Source organism: Brachycentrus maculatus, unplaced genomic scaffold, assembly GCF_059751285.1.
Source record: "Brachycentrus maculatus isolate JH-2025_06_01 unplaced genomic scaffold, ASM5975128v1 h1tg000119l, whole genome shotgun sequence".
Lineage (NCBI taxonomy): Eukaryota > Metazoa > Arthropoda > Insecta > Trichoptera > Brachycentridae > Brachycentrus > Brachycentrus maculatus.
In genome coordinates this window covers 706440-724200 of record NW_028280872.1, presented here as the reverse complement: position 1 = coordinate 724200, position 17761 = coordinate 706440, and the positions used below count along the sequence as shown (strand labels likewise).

General features: G+C 30.7%; 1 protein-coding gene across 5 annotated transcripts in view; it reads right to left on the bottom strand.

Moving 5' to 3' along the window:
• LOC148309616 (alpha-galactosidase MYORG) overlaps positions 1-10655 on the bottom strand; it is a 64577-nt gene extending 53922 nt beyond the window's left edge. For 2 of the 5 annotated variants that reach the window (XM_088259758.1, XM_088259760.1), the window contains exon 1: positions 10565-10655. The gene's annotated coding sequence lies outside the window, so the exon portion shown is untranslated. Of the gene's footprint in view, positions 1-10509 lie in introns of all 5 variants that reach the window. The other 3 variants (XM_088259757.1, XM_088259759.1, XM_088259756.1) reach the window with 2 other exon arrangements.
• Between the last annotated feature and the right edge of the window lie 7106 nt (positions 10656-17761).

The following is a 17761-nucleotide window of genomic DNA, read 5'->3' as shown; positions in this document are numbered from 1 at the left end:
AAGGTTCTTGTTGAATTATCAATGGTTGCATTTTGACATCTTACCATATATGAAGAAGAATATGGAAGACTGAGTATTTACAGGGCTTATGACCTGTCATAGGCTGGTTAAGTAATCACTTTACAATCGTTCAACATTCACCATTCTACTCATGACTGACAACCACACTACTCAATTTTTGAAACTCCTAGATATATTAAACAATCTCATGACACAGTACATATGAGTTAACTAAAATCTATTTTGGATTGAGAAAACCTTTTATTTAACGAAGACCCTTTTATTTGTATGCAAGTTCTAAACCCCAGATTATTTTTACGTACTGGAAAGTGTCTGAAAATATAATTTTATCTTTTTTATGTAGCTTATAATTTATAGTGTATCTTAATTTTTGTGTATCAATTTTTGGTTACAAGGCAAACTTTTTTTTTTTTTTACAAATATATATTTACATATATATATATATATATATATATATATATATATATATATATATATATATATATATATATATATATATATATATATATATATATATATATATATATATATATATATATATATATATATATTATTTATATATATATATATATATATATACATATATATATATATATATATATATATATATATATATATATATATATATATATATATATATATATATATATATATATATATATATATATATATATATATATATATATTTATGCCTATATCTGAGTAAATTTGCTGCTTATTTTTATGTTGGTATGCATATTTACTTAGCTAAGTATAGTATAGCTTAGCAAGGCAAACTTTTTTTTTTTTTTTACAAATATATATTTACATATATATATATATATATATATATATATATATATAAATATATATATATATATATATTTATATATATATATATATATATATATATATATATATATATATATATATATATATATATATATATATATATATATATATATATATATATACATATATATATATATATATATATATATATATACATATATATATATATATATACAATATATATATATATATATATATATATATATATATATATATATATATATATATATATATATATATATATATGTATTTATGCCTATATCTGAGTAAATTTGCTGCTTATTTTTATGTTGGTATGCATATTTACTTAGCTAAGTATTTTATACTGACTATACGATTGATCGTCAAAGAACCTTGATCGTTGAACATGTCTTCCTATTATTATTGAGTATTGTGCTAATTAGGTATTAACAATATTCCTCTGTGAATGAGTTATTATTATTGTACATTGTACAGTAGAATTCCTAATTACAAAATCGATAAATCTATAATGATAATAATAAGTAATAATAATAAAATAAGAACCAAAAATCCATGTTAATACAGTTATAATTAATATTAAGTTTTGTTAAGAAATCTTTTATTACTTATTACTTTCCTATACCATAAGTCATTTAATGTTTGTCGCATGCTAATAGGTGAAACCCTAAATCGAAATAAGACGAATCTCGAAAAAAAAATGTTTTCTCGCTGTCTATAAGTATCGAAACACCAAAAATATATAGTTTAAGGTTTCAAGTTCTACAGTAATATTCGTAATTGGGAAAACTTCGCTACATACGAATAGTACGGCTGTCCAAACTCAAAACACAGTAAGGGACATTTTTTGTGGTACGTTTTTATTGCATTTTTGGATTAAATAGATTCTACTTAATCAAAAAATGCAAAAAAACGTACTACGAAAAAATGTCCCTTACTGTGTTTTAAGTTCGGACAGCCGAGTAATATATACTCTAAATAATGTTATAAAGAATTATATCGCAGTCGTACAGGAGAAAGTGACCAACTACCAAACCGTAAAATGTTCAGGAGGGCCATTTAAGTCACTTTTGCTTGGCAAGAAAATAAACATCAATGCAGTTAGTCATTTTTACCAAGTCAATATATTATACTTCTAAGTTTAAAATCCTTTGGGATTTTTTCAGGGCAATATTAAGCTAGTAAGATATAAAATAGTCAATGATCACGTTTTTGTTAAAAAATGCACTTGGTCGCTTTCTCCTGTATGACTACGATATATCTATACCAATATATCCATAATCTGTATTTTTTTAAATACAATTTTACTATAAACAGAAATATTTTGTATGTTGCTGCCGACGAATTGTCAGCAGTAGTCGTCCTAGGCGGTGCGAACCTGATACCTTGTAAAAGAGGCAAGATTGATTAAGGGACGCATACGGAGTACACGGCGAAACCAACTGAATCGCCTTTTCTTGACGACAGTTGTGACCAAGATTTGCTGCGTCCTACGCCTTATCTCTTCATTCCTCACAAAGTCAAATTGCTGCACGCCTAAAATTCTTCGCAGACACCTCGCTCACTCCTTTCAAGAACGTCATAAATCAAAAAAACTCGATTTTACAGGAGAACGTTTTTAAAGTTTAAAAATATAAAACAATGTATTAAAAATAAATATCAAGCCACTTACTGAACTTTTTACTGTGCAACAGATCGTTTAAAGTAAAACCTGAAGGTTTTTTTCTCCATTTGAAAAATATTTAGTTAATTTTAAAAATAATTAAACAATACCTTTTCTTCAAAATGCTTCTGCTGGGATATAGTAAATTTTCTGGACATTCCGAAAACATGCCCAACTGAAAATTGACGAATTTTGATTTATGACGTTCTTGAAAGGAGTGAGCGACCTATTCTCAAAGCTAAGTACACGGCTGCTCTGGGCTGCTCTGTAATTCCTTTTATAATAATTAGAGATGCAAAATGATCGACTTATTATCCAGGATTTAGAATGATGTTAGTAACGTGTTTCTAGTAGTTCCTCCACGTCTCGTTAGTGTCTATTTACATGTTAATTCATTGTAATCATAGGTCACTTTATATGCAGGCAGATGTTTTGCCATGTAATAAATTAAGTGGATAAGTACCTTCAATGCTGTAATGCAATCTAAGCTAAATTAAATTCAGACTGCTAATAACTAAAGTAACATCCGCGATTAGAATATATTATAGAATACCAGCACTTTACATATCTTAAAACAGCGTGTTTTGACATTAAAAACGCCTCGGCTGAAAGCGGCTGTTTTCGTTGTGTGGTTTGTTGGTGGGGGAGGTTGGGTTGAATGTATCAGGGGCAAGTTGTAACAGTGCCATTGGTAAGAATTTGTTGTTATAACGGATCTATGTAACATAGATATGACCGCATACCAACACGCGACGTAGGTACATACAACTACGAAGATAACATTTTTTTTTGTTTTTTTGTTTTGTTTTGTATATTGAAAGCATTAACTTTGTGGATCATATTGATATATTATTTCGAGAAATAAAAATACTTTGTGAGTGAGTAAATGTGAGTGGATCAGAACACAAAGTATTTTTATTTCTCGAAATAATATAACATACCCTTTTTAAAGGTGTCTGACCCAACTGGATACGAAACATGTATCGTTCTTCCCTTTTTACGAAAGAAGACGGAAGTTTAAGCATCTCAGGGCTTACGCTTATGCCTTTGGCTGGCAGTATAATAAATAATATAAATATTGTTACAACACACCTTAATATTTTTTTATTTAATGTTTTACTTAGTAAATACCACTACTGAATAGTGGTATTTACTGAGTAAAACATTAATTTAAAATGGATAGATTTTACCACAAAGTGACTGCCGAATCAATTCATGAAAATACCTTGTTATATTGACTATCGTCTTTATCGTATTTAACAATTTATTTTTTATCATAGTTTATAGCTGTGGTCATCTCAAGAGATTTTCCATCCCTCTACATAACAAAATCATAGTAGTCTTTAAATAAATCTAACTTACAATCCACTTGCATACATGCAAATCGCTATCTTCAAACTACAATAATTTCAAATAGCTGTATAAGGTAGGTACAAACCTTGACCACTATTACTAGTCTGTTTTTAGTTATTTAGAAGATATTGAGTTGTGCCTATAAGCCCGCCAGTGTACATACATTCCAAGCAACGTTAAATACAATACATTTTTTTTAAAACTAGATCCTTTAATGTGTTATAATTTTAAAAAGTTAAACGTTAAAATTCGGTAATGTCGAAACACCGTTTTCTGAAAATCATGATAAAATCCCTCCAAGACAGAATTTCCAATTGTGTATGTACCATACGATCACGTGTACGTTATGTAATGACGGTGCCGGATACGTGAAGTACTCAAACGCGGGTATATAAATTGACGGAATTACTAAAATTACTACGTCTTTTAGTCCTAAGTACTCTCAAACTCACGCGGAACTACGCGATACGTAAGCAACAAAAAAACTATGCTTAGTAAAGTTTATTATTCGTTAATTAAATTTTCTCAAAAATCGAGCCGTGATTTTTTATTTCGTGTTGGAATAAAATTATGTTTAATTTTTTTACTCGAATTTCGTTCATTGTTGAAATTATCATCATTAAAAAAACATTAATGACGTTGTTATTTAAAGAAGATATTAAAAACATATTTATATTCTTTGGTACTAAGGTGTCTAAATACAAAGGTTTTGCTCACACATATGTATCTTCATTACTCAAACTCAAACATATGTATGTTTCTACTATTACATACAATTGAAGTAATCGTAAAATGTTAGGAATGTTTTATTTATTAATTTGATGTTAGCTTTCTGGAATAATAACGCGATGATAATTAATTATAAAAATTAAATACTTGTGTATGATCACTTGTGAACTAATTAATTAACGACTAGATTTGAGAACTACATATCGCTCACTCCTTTAAAGAACGTCATAAATCAAAAAACCTAATTTTTCAGGAGAAAGTTTTTAAAGTTAAAAAATATTATACAATGTATTAAAAATAAATATCAAGCCACTTATTGAACTTTTTACTGTGTATCTGATCTTTTTAGGTAAAACCTGAAGGTTATTTCTTCATTTGAAAAACATTAAGTTTATGTAAATAAAAAATTAAACAATGCATTTTCTTCAAAATGCAAAAACAACACTTTCTGTCCTGTAGCAGGTAAATATTAAGTTAAAAATATGCCGGTTTTGCTGGGACATAGTATATTTTCTGGGTATTCCAAAAACATGCACAACTAAAAATTGACGATTTATGATTTATGACATTCTTGAAAGGAGTGAGCGATATGTTTTCATCACCGCGTGAAAATGACTATGGATAAAAATTATTGTTTGTATTTTAACCTGTTGATGAGAACACATCATGAAGTTCTCGAAACTAGTCGTGTTTACATTGATAGACTCAAAAGTGGTCTTTTTATATTGAAATGTTCGAAATACACCTTTTAAATAAAAAAAAATGTAATATTAGTTTTCTACATTCATACCGAATTTCACACCAAAGGATTTGTTATTAATATGTATTATACATGCCTCAACAGAGACAAAGTATTTTTTGTGGGAAAGGAATATTTTTGGTGCATTAAAGGTGTTTCAACTCGAGTTAAGACACTTATGAATTTAAGAAATCTTCTTGATTGGCGTCACTTTTATCACTACAAAACGTAAGCAAACACACTTTTAGAATGGAAAATATTTGTCTTTGCCTTATCTTACAAATCTGTTTACCATGAAAATGAGATTTTCGCATTTACCAAGTTTTTCTGGTTAATTTTGTCTAATTACTGTTCAAACAGCGACATGATTCCTTGTCATAAATTTAAACAACAAACCACACTGATTTAAAGAAAATGCATATTTACGAAGTACTTGAAGTGTTTAATAAAAGAGCTTTAAGCAATTAGAATATGGTGTATATCGAAAAACCACCAGCAAATAATAAAATTAATGGCTAACAAAATAACTTTGTTATTTAGTTTGGTTATAATAAATGTTAAATAATAAATAAATTAATATAATAATAAATGTTATATAATAAAAAAATAACTTATATAATAAATTTAGTTATAATAAATAAGCATTTTCGATTAAATTAAGAAAGGTGTGTTGAGATGGTTTGGACATGTAGAACGAATGAGTGAGGAAAGAACGGTAAAACAAATTTATGAGGCGAATGTTAGCGGGAAAAGAAGCAGAGGAAGACCAAGAAAAACATGGCACGATCAGGTATGCCAAATACTTGAAAGTGGTCAGGTTAGGAGTCGTAACAATCGGCGGGTATGTATGAGGAGATACATGAACGTGGAAGAGGCGAAGAATGTTTGCCAGGACAGAGTGGCGTGGCGCTCTATTCTCTCTGCCTACCCCTGCGGGGAAGCGGCGTGATGGTTAGTTAGTTAGTTAGTTATAATAAATGTATTATAATGTAGAGCAATAGATTTTTCATCGGAATTAATTAATACGAAAAACTAAATATTTTGAAAAAGTTCAAGTATTTCATTCCATATATCAAAAACTTTAACTGAAAATAATCATATACACCTGATAAAAATAAAGAATTGAATCAGATTACATAGAAATAATATTTAATTTTAAAGAAAATTTAATAATATAATATATATCCATTAATTAATTTTTTTTAAACCCTTATCCGCACCCAATGGTGCATAAGGCACTGCGTCATATAAACGCAGTGTTATCTTGATCGTTTACACATGAAGGAAAGGTGATCAGCCCTCCGCTACAGGTACCAGTCCAGGGTAATATTAAATAAATATGACAGTGAAAAAATCACTTATATTTATTTTACCCCCCTTGGGAATCGAACCCGAGACCTCCAGAACGGTAGCCGAGCGCGCTGACCATTACACTACGGAGGCGGACAAAATAATTCATTTAAGAAACCAAAATATGCTTGAAATTTCCTCCAATACCCTCACATACCCTTATATGCACCTAATGATGCATAGGGCACTGCAACAAATTGATGCAACGTTAATTGGATAGTTTATTATATAAAGGGGAAGTAATCAGCGCTTCGGGTACCAGTCCAGGGTAATAAATAATTTTTGTATCTCCTGTATGTTATGTTTATAATCTAATCATTAAAAAAAATATATGTATATTAAAAATTAAAAAAATATATATATAAACTTTGTATTACCATGTTAGTATTCGGCTCAACACAGGCCATGCCTAAAGAGCCGTAATACGTATAATAAATGTGTATATGAAATGAATATGTATATTGAATGTATCTATGTATTATGAAAATAAATAAATAAATAAATAAAAAAATACTTAATAAATATAAGAGTGAAAAAAACGCATTTCTTCATTTTGACCCTCTTGGGAATCAAACTCGGGACCTCTAGTATGGTAGATCTTATTCGGTTAAAAAATGTTCATTTTCGTTGTATTAACTTAATGATTGACAGCCGGTTTAAAAATGCCAAAGTCGTAAGAAAAAAAATGTATCGTTAAACTTATTTGCAATACATATACGTCGATAAAGCGTTTTTATTTTTACTAAAATCTTATTAGGTATAGTTAAACAAGTATTTAATAAGAAATAACTTCACTTTCACTCATAAAATAATTATTAAAAATCAAGGATGTCTTTGATAAAGGGTGTATCATGAGCGTATGGTAGCGAAACCTGGACGGTGAATAAAAGGATACTGATAAATTAGAAGCGTTTGCGTTATGGTGTTGGAAGAGGAATGAATTAAAAGAGCTAGATGGAAATATTATGACAAACAGATTGGTTTTAAGAAGGTTGAAAGAAAATAGAAACATATTAGAAACAATATAAAACAGATGAAGGAAAATGAAAAGTAATACGACTGCGGTACGACAACGTTATCACTGTAATAGTAGAGGGGAAAATATTGTTTCAAGGAAGTGAGGAAAAAGATAACCCAGAAGAAACTATGTGGAGCTATAAAAAGTGAAGGCAGGATCTGTGTCGTATAAATATCTGAAAAACCTGACTAAAGATAAAGAGCTGTGAATGGTGCCATACGCAAAGACAATATTTTTTGGATATTAAAAGCATTGTTAACTTTGTGGTATGGTAATATATCAGTCTCCTTATCATTCAATGAAATTAAAGTGGTATTACACAAAGTGAACGATGAATGATAATGAGAGTGTTACACAGACAATTGCCTAGCTATTAACTTAAGTATGTGAAAAATCGGAAAATATACTATGCAAATTATAAAGTATTTTTTCTTTAATCAACGGAGCGTACATGTAAATATTTTAATTGTATTCTTTAACGTGAATGAGGTATGTTATTTTAAACGTATCGAATACGACTTCACCGTAAAATTGTTTGTAAATGCCGCTTCATTCAATACTTTCAAAGGAATATTATTATAAAGATATGTTTTACAGATACAAAGCAATTCGTGAAAAAAAGGCAAGGTAGTTTTTTGACATTCACAGGTATTACGACCTGTCATATGCTGTTTTAAGTGATCACTTTATGCATTTGATATACAAATTCTAGTGTATAAAGTAATCACTTAAACCAGCGCATAACTGGTCGTAAGCCCTGTAAATACCCAGACATCAATATTCTTCTTCATCTATGTTGATGTCAACATTTAAAATTCTGATAAGTAGAGAAACCCGGATTTGTGAATGAGGATTTGAACACGCCCAAAATGTTAAAAAAAATATTATACTATTATAATACCCACGCATGTATAAAAATATTTTTCTACAGATATTTCTCAGAACAATTATTTTCAGAAATAACATAATTTTTTTGACCCTGACTTCCTTTTGGCTTTTTACTTTACATCAGTGTTATAAGTAGGGAACAAGAACAAAAATACCTGTGAGTCTATTTTATTTTTGTGGTTATGTTATGGCGATACAATAACTTGAATTAATCGATAAATACTACTTTAAAAAAATATTAACATATTAAAAGAGTAAAATAGAAAGAAAACATTTATTTATCATTATTGATAACACCCGTTCCGTATTTTATTAGACCATATATTCCCAAAGGGGTGGTAACGTCCTCTAGTGGGCGTTCGAAGGACTTTATGTGGCAACTAGAGGTATTACCCTTTTCAGCTTTCAAAGACAATAGCTGGAGGCGCGTTGCAGGAGCCTGGGTGAGGACCTATCCAACATCGGATCCGTGATAGTTCATAAGGAACTGTCACGAGAGGTCGTATCATACATGATAAAAATAGTGAAGAACATTGGTTACATACACCAAAGTAGGACACAAAATGCCGAACCCTCTTCTAGTGGAACGGAAGGTCTGCTGATGACAGTCAACAGTCCGCCTTCTCCTGAGGAGTTTTACGTGGTTTCCTCCCAGCAATGATCAAATGCTGAGAAGTTCCTGTTTGGCCCACACTAGATTATCCCTCCTGTTCCCAACACAGATTCAAATAAAAGCATATAATTAGCTAGAAGAAACAAAAATCCACTAAATGATCTACAAACCTTGTACATAATAAGCGAGGTAAATAATAAATGCAATTACCGTCTAAAAAAACTAGGGGTCTATTAGGAGACCAAAAATGATTTTGAAAAGATTGACATATTTTTTATTTCTCTCCCTTTTTATGAGGGGACATTTTGCCAATTGCAGTCGTAGCGAAATTTTGATAGGGGGTAGTAAGATCAAAAAGGTTAAGAACCTGTGGAAAATTGTTGATGTGTAAACGAATTACTTTACATTTTTTATTTGGATTAAATCTTGGTATTTAAGGCTCAATACATGATAAATTGCAACTGAATTTTCTCTTAACCCAGGGTAATTTTTTACTTTTAACCGTAATTGAATTATTTGGTTAAAATATCGTTTTTGTATTTAAAAAAATCTTTTTTGTTTTTCTTCGAAATCATTATATGGTTTTGAAAAGAAAAGAGTTATTGAAAGGTAAAGAGTTAAAAAAAATACAATGTTTTTTTAAAGAAATTGTCGGCCTCCGTAGTGTAATGGTCAGCTCACTCGGCTACCGTTCTGAAGGTCCCGGGTTCGATTCCCAGGGGGGGGTCAAATAAATATAAGTGGCTCTTTTACTCTGGTATTTATTCAATATCCCAATACCCTGGACTGGTACCTGAAGCGGATGGCTGATCACCTTTCCTTCGTGTTTTAAACGATCAAAACAACACTGAGTTTATATGATGCAGTACCCTATGCACCATTGCAGTGCGAATAAGTGTTTGAAAAAGAAGATATATATATACATATATATATATATATATATATATATATATATATATATATATATATATATATATATATATATATATATATATATATATATATATATATATATATATATATATATATATATATATATATATATATATATATATATATATATATATATATATATATATATATATATATATATATATATATATATATATATATATATATATATATATATATATATATATATATATATATATATATATATTTTTTTTTTTTTTTTTTAATCAAATTACAATACACATTCTTTAAAAAATATTGCGCTCGGATGCACGTCCAACCACTAGCGCGGCCGTTCGCGTTCTGAACTCTGCGTTTGAGATCTCAGTCTCAATATTTTCTCATTCAAATCTTACAAGTACAGGGTTATTTACATTTTTGCTACCGGAAGCAAGCAAGTGTGAAACTTAATGAAACCAAAACACATACGCGGAAACACTATTATTATTCTTGTAAACAAAACTCACGACGGTTGTGACGGCGGACGAGTTGTCGACGGGTCAAAAGGCGCTAGATTACTAAGCACTAAGGAAAGACAAGCAGCAGAAAATCTGACAAAAACCACATTAATAATGTACCTAGCACTTATTACTATTGATAACGGTTGACACATTTTATCGCGGCGAGTAAAACGATATAATATGTTATATATTATTATGATTATGTACGTACGTGCATATACACATATGAGTAAACAAAGAACTGCATACATGTGTTTTTTTCGCACAAAATGTAATAAATCTAAAAAAATCTATATTTTTTGGCACTATTTAATTTTAAGTACGTAAAGGCTGGCTCAAAATGAATCACCCTATCGGAAGATGTTTTTTTATTTAGATTTTTGCAATTGGCGTCGTACGTCAATCATATTTCACGTTTGTGAACTAGACAGCTGCTATTTACAAATAAATTGATGAAACCGGCAATACTTGCGGTAGCCACTTGACGTATAGTCCTTCAAATTTTAAATACATTTTGCCCTTGGTAAATATTCAACTAATATTGTTATTACACAACCACCCACACATAATATTATTGATTTTTTTATGTATTTTTTATTTTAAATATAAATAGATTTTTATGTATTTTTTTTACAGTAAAATACAACTAGTAGACTCAAAAACTCAGTGTTCGATTTAAAATTTAATATTTATTTTAAAATGGAGTTCCAATAAAATATGCATGTCACGTTTTTTATTGTTTTACGAAAAATAATCCAAATAACCCCTGCTAGAATTATGAGGAATTTGTGTTAAGAACGTAATCTTACCTAAATCTACTTACAGCACTTATTTATTTCGTGTTGTTTTTTTTAGAGAACCCCACCATTCAATTATAAAAGGAATAAATAAATAAAAGGAATGTCTTCTCATTATATATTTTTTTAATTCATCAAAACAACCTCCCCCTAGCTTTTATGGGGAAAAAGTCTTTCGGATCTAACCTTATCTAAATCCACTAATTTCACTTTACTGATTTGTGTTGTTTTGTTAAGAAACCCCACGATTCAATTATAAAAGGATTCTCATTCTATTAAAAAAATTCTATCAAAACAACTCCTCCTAGCTATAATGGGGAATAGGTCTTTTGGATATAAATTTACCAAAATCTACTAAAATTACTTCGACTTGTTTTTTTAAGAATCCCACGATTCAATTGTAAGAGAAAAAAAAAAAGGATGGTCTACTAATGAGAATATAATGTAATATAATGATATATTTTTAAAAAATCATCAAAACAACCCGGCTGTCCAAACTCAAAACACAGTAAGGGACATTTTTTTGTAGTACGTTTTTTTCCATTTTTGGACTAAGTAGAATCTACTTAGTCCAAAAATGCAAAAAAAACGTACTGCAAAAAAATGTCCCTTACTGTGTTTTGAGTTTGGACAGCCGAACCTCCTCCTAGCTGTTATGGGGAAAGGCACTTTCGGACCTAACCTTACACAAATCTACTAACTTTATTTATTTCGAATTTGTTTTTTTTGTTGAGAACCCCACGATTCAATTATAAAAGGGAAAAAAATAAAGGAAGGTCAAGGCCATCTCGCAGTGTGATTCGCCTCAGTACAGGACCTCGACTCATCTCGATTTAATAAGGTTTGGCGATTCCACGCTATGTGAACTCTCGTATTGCTTGGGTCGCACAGTTTACACCCGCGCTGCGCAAGCGGGTTGCCTGCAAGACATCGGACCTCCCCACGAGCAGCCTTCTGAAACTCGTATATATCCCGAGTTTCAGCGCGACGCTTCACATTTTCAGTCAAATCTACGCTAACGGTCTCTGTGGATTTTCACAAGCACTAAATAATGAAAAATCGACTACGTTCATCTTCATACATTTTTCTTTTTATATCTGGGATAACAAATATGTCATCATTTAAAAAAATGACAGGTTTTTTTCGAAGGGATTATTATTTCAATGATATTGAAAAATTTTATCATTTAAAATTAAATTGTTTTATTTAGGGTTTATTATAAATAAAAAAGGTCCCAGAACTCACTTCATGTATTTTTTTTTAATTACCTAACGTCCAAGTGACTCTGAAATCTAGCTACGGCTTATGCAACACCGCTTATCATGTCCCTACTCAGGCTTCAACTATATATAAGTTTCATAGCTTATGCCTACTCGTGAGTGGATTTACTCTTCATGTTTAAAGTTACTATAATTTCATGTTATTCATGAGTGAAAATTCTAGGCAAAAACACTCACTATACTTCATGTCAAGCTTTTTATTAAAAAAATATTTAATAAAAACCCTTATATGCACCCAATGGTGTATAGGGCACTGCATCATATAAACGCAGTGTTATCTTGATCGTTTACACATGAAGGAAAGGTGATCAGCCCTCCGCTTCAGGTACCAGTCCAGGGTAATATTGAATAAATAATACAGTGAAAAAAATCACTTGTATTTATTTTGCCCCCCTTGGGAATCGAACCCGGGACCTCCAGAACGGTAGCCGAGCGTGCTGACCATTACACTACGGAGGCGGACAAATATTTATATGAATATAATTTAAATATTCGTTGCAAAACCATATTTCATCATTTGTATGAATTATATAAATGTAGATTGTTATTACGTAAGCGCAAACATTATTTCGTCTAATTGATTTTAAAAATACAAAACAAAAACACGAAAAAATATTCGTGATAAAAGGTGCCGGAATGCCGGTCCTACAGCGTTACATAGAAAAAAGCCCTGGTTTTATATATACATTTTAATTGACATTATTTAAATTAAATATAAAATTATTTTACAGTTTTTTTGAAAAAAAAAATTACCAACACCTACCTAGTATTTAAAATAAAATAAAATATATAAATTTCTGTTTTAGTTGCACATGATTTCAAATGAGGTATTTTTAAGGAAAAACTCGCGAAACCTAAATTTTAGCTGCTTTTCTGGAGGTTAGAGAGAAAAAAGTAGAAACAACAAATGAAACAAATATTTTTAAAAAACCTGTTTAAAATCTCAAACTAGGCATTTTTCTCTTTTTAAAAGATAAACATATTGCAATTATTGAGAATCGAACCCACGACGCCAGTTTCCCACTGGGCGTCTACCCAACTACGTCACGGCTCGACGCCGAACTGCGCATGATTTTCCCTCAACGAGACACCAATGGAAGCCTATTACCGACCCTGTTTTCTTTGAAATATCTTTAAATTGGTGAGTTTATTTTATTTGGAAATTGAATGAATAAAGTAACATATATATGTATATAAACAATATTTATATACAGATTTTCACAATTTACGTACGTTTGGAAAAAATATTGGGAATACAAAGGAAAGGGAGAGTGAGAGAAATATCAAAAACTTCGAAGGTTTTATGTAAAAACGAGGAAAACTTCGATATTATTGTTGACTGATATTGTTGAATCTCAGTACCTACCGACAATGGCTTGTACATTTCAATGTCCAATTTTTTTTAAATTAAATTTTGATAAACAGTAAATATACGAGTTCTGTTTTGAGCTTGTTCTACTTCCGAAAAATGCTAAATAATATTTTTAATGCATCTCCTTTATCTTGATCTACACTCAATTGGTTCATAGGGCACCGCTAAGAATCGACGTGAAGTTAACTCGATGGTGATTAAATGCAGGCAAAGATCAGTCCCGCGCTCCAGATTTAAGGATATAGGAATAAGTCTGACGAGATGCGGATGCGAGAATTTCTGCGGATCCTGAGGATATAGAAATCCTACAAGTCATTAATACGAAAAGTCATAAACTGCAACATTTTAAAACAATATAAATTCATTAAAATACAAGTAATAATAACCCCATGATTTTCAATACAATGACTTAAACCTCCCCCCTATTGTCCATGTTCCCAATGATAAAAAATAAATACCTCCTACTCCCTCTTTATCCTTCAACGTCTTGAGGACACAACTATTCAATTTTGACCCAGCTTCACATACGGTGTTTAAATATGACGCTGAATGCATTAAAACACGTGTCACAATTTTAAGAAATAGTAGTATTTACCAAGTTAAATTTAAATAAAAAAATGCATACATATTACCAATAAGTGACTGCTGAAAATATTCATGAAAATAAATATTGCTGTTTTTATGTACAAAAATGGTTTTTCTCGTGCTATTTTTGCAGGCCTAAGCAACACGAAATATAAAAAAAGGAATCAAGTTGTGTTAGAGTGGGTTCGAACATAGTGACTGACTCTACGTACTTACATTTATGTCGCGTTTGTGTACACGAGTATGAATTCGCGTCAAATGTTGAAAATCAATACATTCTGTTTCGGGAATGTCATCACGTTATATTACAATATAATTTATCTGTGGAGCGATCTAAAATTCAGCTTATTTTTTTTTCATGGTTATAATCATTGTTTTGGATTCCATGTTTCTATAAATTTGTGTTAAAATTACATTATTTTTTCATTTTTAAAAAAATTGTCTATTTCATCCGCCATATTTGCCTATTCGAGATAAAAATCGTCAAATAAAAGAGCAAAAGGAAGGTCAAACTCGTCTCGCAGTTTGGTTATTCATACGTCTTCTGACGCATCCTATCTTATCTTATTGACCCCTTAAGAATCACGACGTTATCAACTATTTAGAGTTTTCATGGAGTAGTATAATCATTACAGGAAGCACAGTTTAGACCCGCGCTGTGCCGGCGGGTTTCCCGCAAGACATCGGACCTCCCCGAAAATCGCTCGCCAGGAATCGTATATATATCGAGCAAGAGACTGGGACGTTTCACATTTTCAGCATGAAACTACGCTAACGGACTCTATGATTTCTGCTACGTACTAAATTCTAAAAATACAACTGAAATTATCTGGGGAACTTTGAAATAGACGCTGAAAATGAATAACATGTCACACTACAGAGTTTTTATGTTTTCAGTATTTTATTTTAACAACATAAATATTATTATTCTGATTATTCTTCAAACCATTATCTGCCCCCAATGGTGCATAGGGCACTGCATCATATAAACGCAGTATTATCTTGATGGTTATAACACGAAGGAAATATGATCAGCCCTCCGCTTCAGGTACTAGTCCAGGGTAATATTGAATAAATATTATAGTGAAAAAATCACGTATATTTATTCGATCCTCTCGTGGGAATCGAACCCGGGACCTACAGAACGATAGCCGAGCGTACTGACCGATACACTATGGAGGCGGAAATTCTAATTTTACTTATATAAGTATTTCTAATTTAATACTTTAAACGCATAGCGTAAGTGGCAGGAATCAAGTGTAGAGTAGTGGGCTCGAACTTAGATACTTTACATGGGAATTCACAACTATAACCACACGACCACCATAAACGGATAGTACGAATATCTAGTACCTAGTATATTGTGCATAAAAAAATGAATATAGTTTTAAGAGGTGTTTCTTTTTTTAAATTTCAGGTTTTCAGGACCTAAAAAAAGTCGATACGATTTTTTAAAAATCAGAATGAAAAAAAAACTGCGCACAGATTATGGGAGATCGGTAAATACTCTCGATTTCATTTGATTATATATTGAATTACTTATCAAAACGCATAATTACCAAATAATCTTCTCCTTGGTAAAATTATAATTCCTAAACCATCCTAAAATTAATTTATATTGTTACATGTACATTGTTGTATTCAACTGCTTTTTTCTTCATCTCTTTTTTTCACTGGGTTTTTTTATTTGGTAATTTGTGCTACGAGTAATAACAAATTATAGAAAAAGTAGTATGTTTATGAGTTAGCATATTATAATGTGTTACAGTATGAATAATTGAATAACATTTTTTTGTCCGCCTCTGTAGTGCAATGGTCAGCACGCTCGGCTACCGTTCTGGAGGTCCCGGGTTCGATTCCCAGGGGGGTCAAATAAATATAAGTGATTTTTTCACTGTAATATTTATTCAATATTACCCTGGATCACCTTTCCTTCGTGTGTAAACGATCAAGATAACATTGTGTTCATATGAAGCAGTGCCCTATGCACCATTGGGTTGCGGATAAGGGTTTTATTAAAAAAAAAATATATTTAACCGTAAAACCGATGAAAATAAATAAAACAAGGAAGTAGAATCGGGTAGGGAGTAGAAGGGAAGAGGTTGAGGGAATAAGGAAAGGAATGAAATGATGAACAGTTAGGCTTTCAAGGATAAATAATAATGCTTCAGGCGCTTCTTGCAGGTCATCCATTAATTGTTTTGGCATTTACTTTGTGGTAAGACATGTTACAATGTTTAAAGAAAACACTTGTTTTCATACCACTTGAGTTTTATTAATGACTACTAGTTTCAGAAGCTAAACTTCCATCATTCAGGTCTGAATAATAACTCATTATTCAGACCTGAATGATGGAAGTTTAGCTTCTGAAAGTTATTATTCAGACCTGAATGATGAAAGTTTAGCTTCTGAAACTAGTAGTCTATAATAAAACTCAAGTGGTATAAAAACAAGTGTTTTCTTTAATCATACATTTTCCACGCGACGAGTTTATTAATTTATTTCACAATCTGTCCCTTTTTACAGTGCAGGAATGATTGATAAATGACGTGTTATCTTCTAAACATGATCATTTGATTCGAAAAAGTATTTTTGTATAATTGTAAAAAATTAAAGATACTCGTATGACTTTATTCCAATTGGAACATTTATTTATTGTGAAATAGCTTTCTAACCAATGCTATTCTGGTTGAAATACGTATAACCTCCAATCATTAATACTTTGTTGTCCTTCTTAATTGTGTGATTATATCGATAAATTGTATTTTAATTCTACCATCACATAATTTGTACATTAGGCGTATGTTCATCGCGATATTTCAAATTAGGACGTTACTGAAGAAAAAACGTTTTACGAATTCGAAAACTTGCGTGTGTGACAAGGCTAAGTCTAATGCGAAATATCGACCGCGAGATATATAAATAGGTAAGTACCTACTTACACATTGTGTAAAATGTGTTTCCGCCTTTGTGAATTCCGTTAGTTTCGCTACCATGCTGGAGGTCCCGAGTTCGATTCCCAAAACGGCCAAAAAGTAGGCGTAATTAATTTTTCACTCTAATGTTTATTAAATATCACTGGGCTGGTACATAAAACGCATATCGCACACTCCTTTCAAGAACGTCATAAA